Source organism: Mauremys mutica, chromosome 3, assembly GCF_020497125.1.
Source record: "Mauremys mutica isolate MM-2020 ecotype Southern chromosome 3, ASM2049712v1, whole genome shotgun sequence".
Taxonomy (NCBI): domain Eukaryota; kingdom Metazoa; phylum Chordata; order Testudines; family Geoemydidae; genus Mauremys; species Mauremys mutica.
The window spans coordinates 112,672,687-112,684,986 of record NC_059074.1 but is presented as its reverse complement, the minus strand read 5'-3'; the positions used below and the strand labels follow the sequence as shown (position 1 = coordinate 112,684,986).

Below are 12,300 nucleotides of genomic sequence, written 5' to 3'. Positions count from 1 at the left end.
ACCTGACAGACTTATTTCTTCCAATGTTTCCAACCATAAATGCTCATAGTATCAGAGAAGAATTTTCAACAGGGTAAAAAACAACCTTGTTTTGAGATTTGAATTCTTATATTCTCATACACAAGTAGTTTGCCAAAAGCTTTTTAAACTTCTTAGCATATAAAATATAAAAATTAGCCAAGAATAATCTGTTGAATAAATAACAAATTTAATTCAATGGGTCTTGAAAAATGTACAAGTTATCTACTAAGCTGGAAAGGGATAGGGTGCTGGGATTCCTACCAGGGTGCTCTCTCTCAACCCGGTTCAGAAACTGTACCTTTTATATCAACCTCCAGATTGTAGATGTAGTAAATTTCAAGTCCCTTCACCCTCCTTCTGATTTATCTGGCTGCTGGAAAGGAAGAACATTATTCTCTTCATGTTCCCCCAGCTCCACCATAGTGTCTTTAAAAGCTGGTGTGAGGAATGTTTCTGCTACACTACCCCTTCCTCCACCCTCTTCACTGGTATGACAGACTGTTTCTCTGCTGCTCTAGCATGACCCAAGCTTCTGACTGCTATGAGATGAAGGGGGCTCCTTTGTTTTGAGTCATCCCAACAGTTTCAGTGCCTGCTTCTTTTACTACTTATAGATCTCCCATGAAGTAGCAGCACAGGATTGGCCCAATTCTTGTCAGTTTTCACTGCTGCTACTCAGAATCCTATGCCTAACAGAGAAAATGGAGAAGCAGCTCAGTTTTCATTCTGTTGCAGTTTAGGCCCCCTGCAGACTTGGGATGACAGTACTGCAGTAGCTTAACCTCTTTACTGGTTGTTACCAAAGGTAACAACTCTTTAAATGAAAGATTAGATCTATGTCATCAATTTCCATAAAAGTGTAGTGCGTCAAGGGAAACATCCCATTTGCCAACAGCACATAAGAAGAGACTGGATTTGTCAAGCCCCAGATTCAAGGCATTCTACAGGTGATCCAGATAAAAAAATAAAAGCACTGAAATACACTTGCTCCTCCGGTAAATTACTATTTTTGACCTTGTCTATGCGGGCGATTAACGCTGATTTCAGCAAATGATTGCCAATGATTAGTGTACTGAGCTACACTAGTTCCTGGATCCTGATTGCTGAAAATACAGTCAATTCCCAGGTGAGGCTTAAGTTTAGTTTATACAGCATCCAAAAGCATGATGTAGCACACTCTAATATAGCAATTCTGTATTTATTAATTCAATACCAAATATACCCACAAACTGAATTTGCTAAAAACTGTGTACAGTATATTCTTTTCAAAGCCAAGGTTTGGAAATGACAACATTACTTTATATAGTCTATCATAAAAACGGCCATACTGGGTCAGACCAATGATCCATCTAGCCCAATATCCAGTCTTCCAACAGTGGCCAATGCCAGGTGCCCCAGAGGGAATGAGCAGAACAGGTAATTATCAAGTGATCCATCCCCTGTTGTCCAGTTTCAGCTTCTGGCAACCCTCAAGCCACCACCTACTTTACTAAAATGGCTAAAATGGGCATTTGACACCTTAAGTCTGTTCTACAGAACACAGCTAGGACTTCTAGTAGTAATATTCGATTAGTGCCTAGTGACATCCGGCATGTCTTAGGCACTGTAAAAATGCATGAGATGGTGGTCCCTGCCTCCAAAGAGTTTACAATCTGAATAAGATTCACTGTTTAGAATGTTACTAGATGCCTTTCAGTGAATGAAGCTCCATATTAGATACCTCTCAATAGTGTTTTTGGATCCTATACTAAGGCAAAAGATTAACTGTCTCAAGTAACTGTGTTAGAAACTCCTCTTATTAGAAAGATTTTAAGAATGTCTTCTCAACAATTGAACTAACTTGAAAACTGGAAACCAACAGCCCACATATACTACAGATGGAAATTTAAGCCAAATCCTGCAAAGACAATATAGACAGCACATACGAGCACCCCCTCCCCCACACACGCAAATCACACCTCTGACACTGGACACAAACCCAAACAGCAAAATATCTCAGCAAACAGACACCTGTCAGCTATTTGACATCATCCTCTCCCCCAACACCAAACCAAGCTCTTCTGAACGCTACTTCGTTTCCTTCTTTGGTTGAAGGCGGCAATTTCTACAGCGAGATGCAGGCCGGGGTCTCCCTCACCCCCCGGACCTAGGTGCGGGGCAGGGCACACTGGCACAGCCACACTCACACCCCCGTCGCACTCCGATGCGGGGCGGGGCTACCCCCCCACCGACCCAATCCCTTCCACTCCAGGGAAAGCATCAGACTCGCCAAGGGAAATAGTTTCCATCCCTCCTCGGCTCCCCCGCCGGGCGGCAGCCCCCTGGCCGGCGGAGCGGCCGCTTAGTGCCCCGTCTCGCACACTGCGCTGGGGGCTGCTCCCTCCACCGACACCCCCCCACCCCGTGCAGAGGCCTCAGCTTCCCTGGCCGCTGATGTCTGGCCGGGGAGTCGGGTCCGGGGCTCGCCCGGGAGGAGCCCCTGCCCCTCTCAGGCCTGCGGGCCGAGTAGCCCCCCGGGAGGGGAGCAGCCGCCAGGCCCGCCTCGGAGGGGTCAGCCTTACCCTCCTCCTCCTCCTCCCCCACCACGGCACCCGCCGCCGCCGCCGCCGCCACCACCACCAGCGCCGCCACCTCCCGGCAGGGGGGACACCTCAGAGCCGCCCCGCAGCCTCCCGCCGCCGCCGCTGCTCTGCCGCCGGGGGGGAGAAGGTCCAAGCTGCCGCCGCCGCTGCGGGCGGGCGGGAGAAGCGGGAGGCTCGGGGTGGGCGGGTGTCTGCGGGCGCCGCTCCCGTCCTCAGCTGGAACCGCTCCGGCTCCGCGTCGCTCCCGTCCCCCCCCCCTCGCTGCGCTCCCAAATCAAAATAGTGTCACACAATATGGCGGCCGCCAAACACCGCGAGAGCTGCCCCGAGTGCTAACGGGAGCGGGGGGCGGGGCAGCGGTGCCTGACCGCCCGGGCGAAACAGCGCGGCGACTTGTGCGGTGCTGGGAATAGCCCGCGCGTGAACGAGCTCGCGGGGGCGGGGCACCCCCAGCCCGTCCCTCACGGGACGGAGGTAGCGCCTGGGGCTGCCAGGTCCCCCAGAGGGGAGCGCCTGAGAGAAGAGCGTCCCCCCCCCCCGCAGTCACCCCCACGGGCCCGGGCGGCGCAGCCCCCGCCCCGCTACGGCCACGAAGCTCCTGCTCTTGGAGCGGTGTAAAGACAAACCAGCGAGGCGGGACAGAGCCCCGGCCCCCCTCCCCCAGCGCTAGCCCCAGCACCGCCCCCTCGGACCCACAGGGGCTCGCCCGGGGGAGACGGAGCTGCGCCGCAGTATCGGGCTGGCACAGGGGCAGCGCTGGGAGCCCTCTCAGCCCCCCTGCGGCCGGCTGACCACCAGCCGGTTTCCAGTTAGACACGGGAGTGGGGAGGCCGGCCCAGCGCTGTTAAATGTTGGCCAACATGCGAACTTTATGCAATTATGCAAGTGATTTCCCCTTCCACGTCTTTCCACCCTTTTCAGTCCTCATCCTCTCATGCCTACCCTGTGCTTCCCCCACTTCACTTGGGCTCTTGGCCTGCTCCTTCCTTGCCAGATGCAGTAGCCACCACTGCCGTCTCCTCCTGAAGTCGGCTAAGGGAGCAGAGAGAAAGGTGACTGAGGGCACTTGACTGCCCTCATCCAGGCACCCCTGCTAGAGCAACTGCAGTTTCTGCGTACAGTCCTGGTGCATACCTGGCACTTAGTAGCCCTGCAGGATGGGAGAGAGAGAAACGAAGGAAAGTTGAATGGAAGGAGAATGGTAGAGTAATGAAAGGGGGTGGGCAGGAGAAGAGGACCACTAAAGTAGGTCAAACTAAAAAAGTTTGGAGGAAACAATGTTAAAAATTACTCTCAAGGAAAAAGATACAGATAGCAGGAAGAGACAAGAAAAGATGCTTCAGCATCTACAAAGAAAAATGGAGACTAGGAAAGGAAAGAGACAAGGGAGAGCCGCATAGGAAGTTAGTTTATGGGAAGATTGCTTCATAAACGTTTTCAGTCTGTTTTATTAGTAGTTTGTCTGTTACTAGCTACAAAAGAATTCAATTTCTTTTGGTTTTGGACAGGTAACAGGCAATAACCCAAACTCTGGGTGCACTCTCCTTGGATGCTACAGCTTGCTCTAATTTTCTTCTTAAAAAGTTGACAGGTAGGCTCACTTATAGTAACTTACACACCCCTCAAGAACTTGCTAACTCTTCACCATAATTAACTTCTGAAGGCAGCTGGTCTCAAGCCAGTAATGGACTGTATGCAGGTGAATCCTTGCACTCACATGGTAGACCCCTTAATTTCAGTGGCAGGACTCCATGAGTTTGGAGGAGGTCACCCTTGTCAAATCACCTGTAAGTCCCAAGAGACAGATTGGAAGGCCTGGTCAAATTCCCATTAAAGAAAAAAGAAAAGCTTAATTGGTGTCAATGAGCATTATATTAGAGCATTACTCAGTGGAGAATTGCAAAGTTTTTATTAAATGAAAGGCAGGTCAGGCAGCAATTCATACACCTTAGCACAGTGTGCAATAAAAAACAGAAATCACTTATTTTTCACACACACACTCCTGAATCACTCAATCTAGAAGGGAACCTGGGAGAGAAATGGAAATTGTAGGACTTGAAAATTTTCCTAAAAGCAAGTTGTATTGCAGAGACATCAAAGGATAAAGTTTTCTACATTACTAACCCCAGAGGCACTGAAGGTCTACAATAGCTTCTGCCAAGGAGAGCATGTAAACTGGTAGACAGAGTCATTCTAAACTTTTAAGAATACCATGTCCCATAGAAGAATAAGAGTAGGAAAAGATATTTTCTATGCAAGAAACCAGCCATCAAATGGCATTATTGAGTATTAGGAGAGTGGTCCAATAAAAGATATTACCTCACCCACCTTGTCTACCTAGTAAGCTAATTTTTAAGTTAACAGATGGACTAATTGGAAACCAAATGACTTTTGGTATATAACAACTAGATTAAAAGCAAGGTTAGTGGCAAGAAATAAAATTGACTTCGTAATGAACAGTGGATATTTGCAGAGCTTGTTAAAACTGTAGTTTCCAAATGAAAATTTTAAGCAATAAAAAAACCTGAAGTGCATCTAATTAAAATTGGCATAAAGACAGACTACTTGGGTAAACAAAAGGCCAGAGACCAGATTTGTTTGCAGTACAAGTAGGGAGAAATACAGCACAAAGCTAAGGTGTCCAGCACAAGAGGTGAGGTGTTACATGCACAATCAAAAAATAGACATTTTGCAAAAAATATGTTTCTTTCAATATAAATTGCAAGAAAATACACAAGCAAAATGCATGTTCAGGTAAGCATTGATCTATTTTCTAATTCTGCACAGAAAGATCTACAGATCCTTTATGTAAGAGTTGAAATACTGAACTTTATTACCTTGCCCCAGTCTGCTAACATGCATGAGGGTTACAAAAGATCTTACAATATGAATCAGTATCTGCTGACTGATTTAAAAAAAAAAAAGCAAGTGAAGCATATTAGCTAAAAAACAGCCACAAACAAATACAACCAATTAATAAAATCTAGAATGAAGGTCAGGGTGGAAGATTTGAATGCTGAGTGCTAACAAGACTTTATGTGATGCACATTCTGTTGGTAAGTATCAGAAGGGTAGCCATGTTAGTCTGGATCTGTAAAAACAGCAAAGAATCCTGTGGCACCTTATAGACTAACAGACGTTTTGAAGCATGAGCTTTCGTGGGTGAATACCCACTTCGTTGAATGCAAGTACAAGTAGGGACGAAGTGGGTATTCACCCACGAAAGCTCATGCTCCAAAACGTCTGTTAGTCTATAAGGTGCCACAGGATTCTGTTGGTAGTACACTGAGTATTATATATTTCTGATGTATTATATCCTTAATGCATCCTATTTGGTTACACATCTAATAATTATTAGAGGCTATGGCTATACTTGCACTTCAAAGCGCTACCGCGGCAGCGCTGCCGCGGCAGCGCTTTGAAGTGCTAAGTGTAGTCAAAGCGCCAGTGCTGGGAGAGAGCTCTCCCAGCGCTGTCCGTACTCCACCTCCCTGTGGGGAATAACGTACAGCGCGCTGGGGCTTTGACCACACTGGCGCTTTGCAGCGCTGCAATTTGCAGCGCTGGAGAGGGTGTGTTTTCACACCCTGCTGCAGCGCTGCAAATTTGCAAGTGTAGCCATGGCCTAAGGCTCTTTTGCAATCTGTTCTGTGGACATGTTATATAATCATTTGATCATCTGCATTTACAAACCGATGGTCAACCCTTCCTGTACCACTATTTCAAACTTTATTGATCTAATGTGCCAAGATGAAAGTATAGCCATAAGCACATTTTGTGCACTCTATATGAAACAAGCTTGGTGTTTGTGTAGTTAGGGCAACACAGTGTCCCTGTGGGCACTGTGTTACTTACATCAATTGTTGGCTGCCTTTTTTGCCTATTTCATGGCTCCAGCATGAAAATTGATAAGAAATTCCACCCTGCTCTCAGCCTGGCTGCTGCCCAGACTCCCCACTCCTAGCCAGGCTGCACCCCATTCTCCAGCCACGTGGCCCTGCCTCTTCTGCCTGAGGCCCCGCCCCTGACTTGAGCCCCCCTTTTCCCTACAGCCGGAGGAGCCTCAGCCAAACTGCCCCGGGCTGTTGGCCGGCACCAGTGCTGAGCCACTGGCTGGCACCAACCCCCTCCCCCCCCGTCTTGGGGGTGAGGGCAGGGCATGGGCAGGGCCATGACCTGGGTTAGGAGAGGCTTAGCCTCCCCTGGTATATTATACATGTCACTCTGGCATGCTCCCATTTCCCCACCTCCAGCCGGGCTGCTGCCCAGGCTCCCCACTCAGAGCTGGGCTACTCCCGGGGTCCCAGCTCCCTGCTGGGAGCCCAGCTGCACCAAGCCCAGGGAGCGGGGAGGCAAGAGCTGGAGGTGAGAGCCAGGGGCTGGGTGGGGGAGAGCACCCAGTTCCCATCAGGGAGCTGTGAGTGGAGCAGCTCCCCAAACTGCCCCTTTTAGGTTGGTGGAAGTGTTCTTGGTGAGGATGCGCACCACTGACCGAAGGAGGGTAGTGTGGACATGAAGCACGGCAGTAATTACTGCGGTGGCTGTAAGTCGACTTGATATAGGGTGACTTAAGTTTTTCGTGTAGACATGCCATGTGTTTGATTAGGCTTGGAAGGATTCAATTTTTAATCTGCAAATGTTGGTAAAAGTCAATTTCCATGCACACACAAAAAATATTTCCATTGATAATAATTGAAGTTTACAGATAAGCAAGGTAAGAAAAGTACTGCTTAAGTTTAACTTTAGGATATTTACTTTGTTTATTTTGATAATTTGTATTTTAACAGTTATAAAACTTTAACTTTTTGAATCTCAGTGTCATTAAATAATTGTCTGACCCTTCCCCTTATTTTCCTGCAACTGTGAAAATTTAAATAAAAATTGTAAAAATGCTTAAAAATCAAACATCTATATTATCTGTTGAAATTATAAAAAGGTAGAATTAAATTTACAAGTCCATGTTTGATGTACATATTGGTCAACAAGAAACTCGGGGGTATGTTTAAATCTGGATGGGATGTGGCACACTGCATACTTAGTCCATATCTACACGTACTGGTAGATTGGCACTGCTGTGATCGATGCAGCGGGTGTTGATTTAGTGGATCTAGGGAAGACCCGCTAAGTTGATGGCAGAGCGCTCTCCCATCAACTCCGGTACTCCAGCTCCCCCAGAAGAGTAAGGTAAGTCGACTGGAGAGCATCTCCCATCAACACAGTGCAGTGTAGACACTGCTGTAAGTTGACTTAAGCTATGTTGACTTCAGTTACGTTATTCACATAACTGGAGTAGCATAACTTAGGTCGACTTACCCCAGTAGTATAGACAAGGCTTCAGTCTTGCCAGAAACTCCAGAGGCACAGGGGGTTGCCTGCACAGAGCTTGTTGGAGCTTCGGGGCCTTATTACTTTCATTGTGGATTTCAAATAATGCCAGTGGGGAGCCCATTCTGTTGATAATACAAGGTAAGTATTCATATTTTAACTGTCGTACTGTTTACAACATAGAATCATAGACTTTAAGGTCAGAAGGGACCATTATGATCATCTAGTGTGACATCCTGCACAATGCAGGCCACAGACTCTCACCCACCCACTCCTGTATCAAACCTGTGTCTGAGCCATTGAAGTCCTCAAATCATGGTTTAAAGACTTCAGGTGCAGAGAACCTTCCAGCAAGTGACCCATGCCCAAGGCTGCAGAGGAAAGTGAAAACCCCTCAGGGCTTCTGCCAATCTGCCCTGGAGGAAAATTCCTTCCCAACCCCAAATATGGCGATCAGCTAAACCCTGAGCACGTGGGCAAGACTCACCAGCCAGACACTCAGGGAAGAATTCTCTGTAGTAATTCAGATTCCACCCCATCTAACATCCCATCACAAGCCACTGGGCATATTTACCACTAGTAGTCAAAGACGAATTAATTGCCAAAATTAGGCTATCCCATTATACCCTCCCCTCCATAAACTTATCAAGCTTAGTCTTGAAGCCAGATATGTCTTTTGCCCACACTACTCCCCTGGGAAGGCTGTTCCAGAACTTCACTCCTCTGATGATTAGAAACCTTCATCTAATTTCAAGGGTAAACTTCCTGATAGCCAGTTTATATTAATTTGTTCTTGTGTCCACATTGGTACTGAGCTTAAATATCTCCCTGGTATTTATTCCTCTGATATATTTATAGAGAGCAATCATATCTCCTCAGCTTTGTTTTGGTTAGGCTAAACAAGCCAAGCTCTTTGAGTCTCTTTTCATATGACAGGTTTTCCATTCCTCGGATCATCCTAGTAGCCCTTCTCTGAACCTGTTACAGTTTCATCTTCCATCAGTGAAAAATATGAATTGGACTGCAAGAGTTTTTAAGAAGTGTGGTGCTGGAAAACTGCTTGAAGAATAGAGTGCATTCATGTCCCTGAGCTCAGTGCTGAGATTTCTGATACGCTAGAGACTCAAGAACAAGATTGAAAAACAGTTTTAACAACAGCCACCATAACTGGATTTAAGTAACCTGTTTTTTAAATCATGTTTTAAATTGGTTTCCTACCATGGAAAAAGTGTTACATAAACTTTAACAAGAATATTTATTGGTACTCACCTGAAAGTGTCCCTTTTCCTAGCTGGAAGGTCCACAAGTCTTCAGCCTAGTGGCAGTTTACCTGGCAGTTGCTGGCAGAGGAGCAATGACCCAACTGTTTAAGAGCCCACCAATTGGAGTTAACTTCCGCAACTGCTACTATAGAAGTTATCTTGGAAATCAAGCATTAATAAAATGTTGACAAGTAAGGAATATAACTTCATTCACCCAGATTCATCCACTGAAGAATATTTATTCTCCTTGCTACCAGTTTTGTCCCATGCTATAGGAGATTGCCATTGATGGTGCAGATCTGTGGATTTTGCCTGACGTCCAAATATTTAACTGGTTAGCCTTAATGTTCTCTTAACTTAGGGCTAAATTCTACACTCCCTACTCAAGCACAACTCCCATTGACTTTAATGAGAGTTTTGCCTGAGTTGGGATCTCAGAATTTGGATCTTTGTTTTTTTGAGGGCGTAGACTATATATAACAGGAGTTAAAAAGAAAATGTTCTGATATTTCTGGTGTAGGAATAGGCTAGCTTTTTATGTTTGTTTATTAACTTTATAGGACCATGTTGAGGTTAGTAAGTAAAAATTGTAACTTGCTGGGGGGGTTTTCTTACCTGTTTTAAGAGTCCATTGTAATTCTTGGTTTTGTTTTTTGAAAATAAATGTTTTAATGTCTTGTTTTTATATTAAAAATACCAATACCAGCAATTCCGAACTCATGAGCAGTCCTAAAATAACAAACCAGTGTAAACCTTCAAGAAAGGAAAATAATTTTGTAAAGAAATTTATTTTAACTTCAAACTAGTAAGGGTTTAATATGAACAGTGATGGTCTGGATTTTTCCCCTCACATTCATGAAAAAACTACTGTACCTTGAGGTTGTTCTATTACAATTTAGCAGTACCTGGTCAACAGCTATATTGTTACCTCTGGAGGTTCAAAACCACTAGTTTCTTAGGTTGCTTCTTTCCTATCTCCTCTGATACTGCCAGCTTTCAGTTTCCAACAGCTCATCTATTTAAGAGTAAAGAACAAACAGGACATTTGAGATAAGGACATGATTAAGAGGTACTTTTATGCTTTTAGTGGTTCCTGAGATCTAGCAGCCTTGCAAGATTTGAATGTGACCCTTAGAGAAGGGAAATCTATTGAAAAAACAGCCTGCTTCAGCATTTAAATTCATGATGAGCTGTTACAGTAGAACATTATTGTAGGCTTACATATCATAGTTTGGCATACCAAAATAATATATATTTTTGGAGGCACTGTACAATTAGTTTGTTCAAGTAACAGCTAAAAAGTATCCAATTATATTGATCGTAAATATTTTGGAAAAGTATTTAAACTTAAAGAAGATGTCTTAGCCATGCCAAAGTAATTGAGGTACTTTTAAGTAATGGTTTTAAAGCTGAGAAAGACAGCTTTATTAAATAAATCTTTTTATTGAATAAACCAAAAAAGTACATCATTGATAACATGTATCAACAAATTACATTCAGCTCATTTGAATTCCAAAGTCTCTGTGTCTGTGTGTGTGTCATATGTGTGTGTGTGTGTTTTGTTTGCAGCCATGCCTTACCAAAAACTGTGAAAGATTTACACTCTGTAAAATACATCTCAGTCACTACGTACTGGAATGACAAATTCAAGAAATTTTTTTAATCTAAGGGAGAACTATATTACTTTAAAAATTAGTCAATTGAAAATAAAATAAGTTTTAATAGCATTCACCAATTTAAATGAGATACTAGTGTATGCCCCATTTTGTGATAGTATTTTTTGTAATAATCTACTAAAATAGAAGGTGGAAAACAATGAGAGAAAGTTTGAGACTCTAGAAACTTTAAGAAAAGTTGCTGGCTTTACTACTTTTCAGTCCCTTTATATGATTGGCTTTTGAAAAATGTAGTAAAAAAATAATAGTATTTTTAAGATAAGTGTTTTTCTCCTTTTGTCAGAGACTCAGATTTGTACAACATCCCTGCATAATTATTACATTTCTTTAAGGCCTCAAACATATGACTAGGTGCTTGCTGAAGCCTTATAGAGGAGAGCATTTATGAACTTTCTTAACTTTAACGCACAATGAAGCCAAAAAGATAAGCATATGCTTAAGGGCTTTACTGATCAGGGATGGTTTGCTCAATTGGAGCTATAAAGACTTTTCCAAAGTCCAAACAAATGAAATCCTTTTTCCAAATTCAACTCAGTTGTCAATACCGTTATAGTAGATCCCATGAGGTATTTTACTATAGCCCCTACATTTTCCAATCAGGGTATTGCTTGTAGCTGCCTTTTCCCCATTGACTCCAGTTGGAATTCTGCAGCCAAACCTCCTTTTCTACACATTTTGTAAATATAACAGTAAGAGTCCTGACATACAACCTGTGATGTACTTACTTTTATTACAAATAGTAACACACAAGGCACAATAATAATGACTATTTTCATTAAAATTCTTACATTCACTCACGGGGTCACTGGCTGACTACTAGTGAATTTAAAAATAACCTGAAGTACTCCCTAAACCTAAGTAGTATGTGGCAATAGGTTGCCACCACCATCCTCTGGCCTCATGCCTGACTGCTATAATTACCTAACTCCATAACCAATGTTAACCACCCCTACCCAATTCTGTCTCCTATTCAGAAAAATAAATGCTTAGTACAAATTCTGTACATTGTACTCCCCCAACAGTTGTACTTGACAATTCCATTGTATAAGTTAAACACACAAAACTCTGAAAAGTGCCAGTAAAACAAGCAAAATAAAAGTCAAAGCTTCCCAATATGAACAATTAAAAAACAAACAAACAACAAAACAAAACACACACACACAAAAAACCAAGGAAATTTGGGGGAACAACAGTGCTAGATCCTCCATCCTAGATGTTCCTTACATAGCCATAGAACAAGTACAGCATAGGAAGCCTCAGTATAAGTTTCCCCCTACTCTGATACCAACATGCCTCATCCTGTTCCTTAAAGAGACCACTTGTAAGGAAAAAAGCACTTCTGGCTCTAGGTCTATTCAGTCCTTGGCCTGTCTGATATTGACAGCCAGGATGAAAATTAAAGCACTACTTTTCATTATGTAGTGTGACAGACCC

At 43.9% G+C, this 12,300-nt stretch overlaps 1 protein-coding gene across 4 annotated transcripts in view; it reads right to left on the bottom strand.

Annotated features, from left to right (window-relative positions):
- TAB2 (TGF-beta activated kinase 1 (MAP3K7) binding protein 2) overlaps positions 1-4,136 on the bottom strand; it is a 145,487-nt gene extending 141,351 nt beyond the window's left edge. The window contains exons 1-2 of one of the 4 annotated variants that reach the window (XM_045010434.1): positions 3,738-4,132; positions 3,546-3,635 (exon numbers count right to left, since the gene is read on the bottom strand). The gene's annotated coding sequence lies outside the window, so the exon portion shown is untranslated. Of the gene's footprint in view, positions 1-282; positions 302-3,545 lie in introns of those variants that run through there. The other 3 variants (XM_045010436.1, XM_045010433.1, XM_045010435.1) reach the window with 3 other exon arrangements.
- Positions 4,137-12,300: the final 8,164 nt, after the last annotated feature.